Below are 6,000 nucleotides of genomic sequence, written 5' to 3'. Positions count from 1 at the left end.
CTGGGGTGTCAGGAACACAACTCCACCCGTCAGTGCCTCTACCCATCAGGAATGCTCCAGTGGAGGTGGGACGCTCACCCAACCCTCTAGCAAGAGCTGAGTGCACCACCATTTTTAACTACATAACCCTTTTCTTCTTTTTTCGCATTTTGTATTTTTGACTGAAGTATAACTTATGAACATAAGAGTACAGAAGTCCTCAGGGAAGAACTCAATGAATTTTGGCATATGTATATACTCGGCTGACCACCACCCGGGTCCAGAGAGTGAATGTTTCCACCCCCTGTGGTATACAGACAGAACATATGGTGTGGGCTCTTTTGGGTCTGAGTTCTTTCTTTTGGGTGGAGCTCCTTCCTTTTTCACTGCTGAGTAGTATTTCATTGTGGGAGTATACCAGGATTCCTTTGTCTTTCTACTGTTGATGATCTCTTGGATTGTTTCTAATTTGGAATTATAACAATAGAGCTGCTATGAGCATTGTTGCACCTGTGTTTTGGTGATCAAATCCATTTAATTTTGTTGGGATTATACCCAGGAGAGGAAGTGCTAGGTTACAGAGCATATGTACGTTTAGCTTTAGTAACCCTGTGGAATATTTTTCCAAAGCAGCTATTTCATTGTGCACTCCCACTAGCAATGCATGAACGTTCCAGTTGCTCCACATCCTCACCAACGCTTGGTACTCTTGATTCTAGATATTCTAGTGGTTGAGTAGTGTTCCACTTCCATTTTTTATGGCAGTAATTACACTAGAGTGTGTACGGCAGTTTCTAATTGTCCACCCACATCTAGTTCCCCTTCCTTAATGTAGTAGACTTTCAGCTGGGCACACAGTCACTCAGTGAGCAACTACACGTCTAAACCTTCCCTGAAGCTACATGTGGTCCCAGGACTGAGTTCTGGTCAATGGTGTGGACAGGGGTGATCCGTGCCACTTCCTGGACTATTGCATTGCATGAGCGTGCCCTTCCTCCCTCCGGATGGATGGAATGGCAAAGCTACCTACAGTCACGGTCTGGTCCTCTACCTCTGGCAATGTTACATGAGAAGTAAATAACTCCTATCTTGGGGAAACCACTGTGTTTTATGTCTCTTTATTGCAGCAGGAAACGCTGTCCCCAAAAGAATGCACTGTGATGACTCGGTTACCCTCTGACTCTAATATAGCTGGATGGGGTTTTCGTCTGCTAAGCAGCATCTGTCCACTAGTCACCCAGCCCTGAGGTTCTGTGAGATTATTAACCACACCCCAGCAAGGACGTAAGCAGGTGGCTCAGGTCTGACCGCTGGTGGTTCTCCAGCCCTGTCCAGGGCTTTAAGTTCATGGGACGGGCAGGAGACCGAACAAAGCCAACCAAAGTCCTTCCATGGGACGCGTAGTCTGGTGAGAAAGAATCTTTGTCATCATTTTGAACTGAGGCTGCCAGTGGCCTTGTGGCAGGAGGGTGAAACCAACACCCAAGCAGAACCAGAGTCAATAAGAGAGAAGAAGGAAAGGAGCCAGTGAAAGGACGAAGGCCACCAATGGTATCTCAGCCCCTGGATCTAGCTGTACCCGCAGTACCTTTAAATGTAAGTGAGCCTAGAGTTTGAGCTGAACTTATGTCACTTGCAACCAAGAGTCCTGTCTCCTTCATTAATGCAATAAACATGTTTGAGGGTAATTTTATACAAGCATTGTGCTAGATGCAGGGGATCCAAAATCCCTTCCTTTTAAAATGGTAATTCTTAATCTGGATAGACTTTGAAGGATCCATACGGATGGAATCCACGGGAAAAAAAGAACTACGTTGCCTCCCCACCCCACTAATCTCTAACTGACATTAAGCAATTTTATTCAAATATCAATGCAGGCAACAGAACGCAGTCATGTTAGCCAAATGTGCAACCTCCGCCCGGCAGAAATCACAGATATTTTCACATCACATCTCAAAATACTGGGCAGCTTTGTCACGACTTCAGAATTACTAGTTATCAGGCTTGCTGCTAGAGCGTGTTACTCGGTGTGTAAATAACAAAGCAAATGGATCACATTTTGAGATATTTTGATAACTGGATTTCAGTATAATAGGTTTCTGTTCTAATCCTGTATTTTACTTTATGCATTTCAAAGCATATTCCGAAAAGAGGTCAAGAGTTCACTAAGCTCTAGGAGCTCAAAATGAAGACCAGACTAAAAGAGAAACACAGCAAGAAACAATTGTAGCGAAGCCTGGTGCAGGTGTTGATTGAGAGCCATGCAAGATGACATCACAGCAGGAGGCAAGGCTCTGCTCTGCGCAGGGTGTGGGTGGGAGGGTGGGGTTGGAGAAATGATGCTCCAGCTGTAAAGCCTGATGGGCCTCTGCCAGAGGCCGGATATCACAGGGAAGTGCTGTGGCTCGAGCAGCTGGTGGCGTAGGTGGCCTTTGGGGGTCCGGAAGGCGTTGCTGTTGCAGGTCAGTTGAGGACACCAGCTCTGGTTAAAGTTAATGGTCAGCCAGGGCAGCAGGCCAGCATCCTGTTCTGCGTCCCCGATTTCCACTCTCCCTTGTTCCAACTGGGGTAGTGCTCAGCGACTTTCACCAACCCTGCTCTCAGGAATATTTACACTCCATGAATATGACAAAGGAAGCCTTGATAAACGATGCTTTTCATTTAGTGCTGGGGAAGAGTGTGCATGAGGCCTAGATTACACCCCTTAACCAGAGCGAGTTAGTACTTAGTGATCTGACAGCTAAAATACTGCTGGAGGCACACAGAACAATGAGGACAGCTCCAAGGGCTTCATTTATATGCTGCTGCTGGAATGCAGCTTTCAAGAGACGAGTGCTCCATGTTCCGTGGGGGTCCCAGGACAGCAATGGCACAGGAGGGTACCGGGGGCAATGACCATTCCGTCTCCAGCTGAAGAAGGTGCTCTGATAATGAGGTGCCCAGTGGAGACCCGTGAGGACCCTTCGTCTTATGGAGGCTGCCAGGAAATGGGCCTTCTCTGGAGTCGAGGAAGGAGCAGTGAGGGGTGGGGTGACAGTCATGCCATCAGCTGCCACAGGACGCTAACAGCGGACGCCTGGTCCCATGTATCCCAGGAGCACTTTTCGGTCACATTCAGAAGGTGGGAATGTAAGTTGGTGCAGCCATTATGGAAAACAGTATGGAGGGTCCTCAGAGAACTAAAAACAGAGTTACCGTATGATCCAGCAATCCCACTCCTCGGCATTTATCCAGACGAAACTCTAATTCAAAAAGATACGCACACCCCTATGTTCATAGCAGCACTATTTACAATAGCCAAGACATGGAAACAACCTAAATATCCATCGACAGATGAACGGATAAAGACAATGTGGTTCATATATACAATGGGACACTACTCAGCCATAAAAAAGAATGAAATAATGCCATTTGCAGCAACATGGATGCAACTAGAGGTTATCATACTAAGTGAAATAAGTCAGAAAGAGAAAGACAAATACCGTATGCTATCACTTATATGCAGAATCTAAATTATGGCACAAATGAACCTACCTGCGAAACTGAAACACACTCATGGACATAGAGAACAGACCTGTGGTTGCCAAGGGGGAGGAGGCTGCAGGTGATGGAGTGGGAGGTTGGGATTAGCGGATGTAAGCTCTTACATATAGGATGGATAAACAACAGGATCCTTCTGTATAGCACAGGGAAATATATTCAATATCCTATGATAAACCATAATGGAAAAGAATATAAAAAAGAATGCATATATATATATATGTATATATGTATAACTGAATCACTTTGCTGTACAGCAGAAATTAACACTACATTGTAAATCAACTACACCTCAATAAAAAAAATAGTTCAGATATGCGAGGGAGGGGATAAAAGGACATAAAAGTTTAAGAGAGATTACTCCTTGGCGGTAAAACTGAAAAAGTAAATAACTTTTGGTTTAAAAACAAAACAAAACAAAAGACATTTCCCCGGACCTGGAAGCAAGTGGGCAGAGGTTCCCCAGACATCACCTCAGCCTCCAGGGCCCATTTCTCTGGGGGCCACAGTCCTTTGCTTTGCCAGCCCACGTGCTAAGCCCTTGTTCACAGGCTTGGGCTCTGGGGCTGTACCCTTGGCTGCAGGTGAAATGCATAGGGCCAGCTCTTCTAGAAAACATTTCCTCCTTTGCTCAAATGCTCCCCGTGTTGGAGGTCTTTAAAACTTCTCCCAACCAACCACACACAGGTTCCACTGCCAACAAAGAAGCAAAGGTGGAGAAATGGGTGTTTCTCCTCATGTCCCTTGGGCCATGGTGGAAGCCCAGTGTAGTGTTGCCCTGTAAACTGACAGAGTTTCTTTTCATGTGGGATTTAAATATCATCTAGGCCGTCACTGTTCTCATCCACACACAGATGCATCAACGTTGGGACAGGAAATATAGAGAGACTTCACAAAACATGACCTAAGTATGCAAACATTTGGCATTTCTGGGGAAGCTGGGAGACAAATTGGTGCAGGGGATGTCTTTGATGTGTTTCAGTTTAGTATTGGAGGGGGGCAGGGAGTGGGTCAAAAGTGACACAAGATTACCATCCCTGTGCACAGGGTCCCTTTGGTTATTCTTCTGAAGGAGTTCAAAATGTCCCATAATAGAACATAAAACATCAACAAGAAGGGAAAGACAAACTGTGTCAGTTTGTGTGATCTGGATGAGTCCCTCCCAGGTGCTGGGTGGTGGGAAAGTGCTCTCATCTCATTGACTCCACCCCTATCTCCTTTATGCAAATGAGGAAACAGGCCAAGAGAGGTTTATTTTGATTGTCAAAGGTGCTGTAGCCGGAAGCATGGGCTCTGGGTCAGGCGTGCTCAGTCAGTCTCTTCTTTGCCTGGCCACCCTTTGCTTTGTCTGCAGAGCGAGCAGGCAGGGGTGCAGTGCCTTATTAAAGACAGCGTGGCATGGTCTAACAGCTGGGAGATGTTCCAGGGGTCAGCCCTTCTGCACGCCCCCTCCAGCAGTTTACCGTGGTGGTCCCAGAACCTGTCTAGACGCTGGCCCTGTAGGACGTGCTCCTCTGGCAGGCAGATCTGCCAGGAAGCACTCACAAGTGGGAGGAAATCGACTCTCTAATCTAATTTCCACCCATCTGTCCTCGTCCTGCCCTTCATAACCCCGCAGCGTAATCCTTCTTCTCGGACAGCTTTGCAAATATTTGGATTCTACCATCTTGTGCTCCACACATGGATCTTCCAGACTGAAGGCCCCCCATGTGTCAACTAATTCCATCTGTATTACCAACAACTCCTGAGGCCTGCTGGTGGCCGTCCTTAGACCTCAAGCAAGGCACGGTGTTCTGGATGAGTCACACTAGTGAAGAGCACAGGAGAGTACCCCCACCCCGCCCCAGCTCTGCAATACTGGCTTTTACCGATCCAAAGAACGGGTTCCTTCTTGGGGCCTAGGATGCTGTTAAAACAGCCCTGACCTAATCTCTTCCCATCAAGTTTTAATCCAAATTAGATGGTGAACACAGATTCACAGACTTCTCTCACTGGAAGACAGCATGGAAGGGACATCTCCCCCATGTCCTTCTCATAACAGTAGCCAACCATTAATGTGGGCCACATGGTCCTGGGGGCTTTACCCAAGATTCTCTCCTCCGTGCTCAGCAACCCCTGGAGAGATCCTCACCTTGGGAAGGGTGGGACAGGGCTCACAAGGTCACCCTGGAAGCATCAGAGCCAAGACTCAAACCGGAGTCGATCAGATTCCAGATTCCAGGTCATGATCTCTACCTACAGAGGGTAAGGGGGTGAGCTCCTAGCAACCCCTACCTGCACCCTTGGCACTAGCTTCTCCATCTTAGTTTTGCTGGCCCCGCGTCGGTGAACTGGCCCTAAGGCCTGCCTCTTGTACTGTCAGCATGGAAAGGCAACTGGCCCCTGAAGGGAGTGGGGCTCTCAGGCCTATTACTGATCATTTAGAAATGGCTTCATTTTAAAACTCTCACCCTGGCTCTCAGTGGCTTGTAGGCATTAGGA

The sequence above is a fragment of the Kogia breviceps genome, chromosome 8, assembly GCF_026419965.1.
Source record: "Kogia breviceps isolate mKogBre1 chromosome 8, mKogBre1 haplotype 1, whole genome shotgun sequence".
NCBI classification, from domain to species: Eukaryota; Metazoa; Chordata; class Mammalia; order Artiodactyla; family Physeteridae; genus Kogia; species Kogia breviceps.
This window is presented reverse-complemented; position numbering follows the sequence as displayed.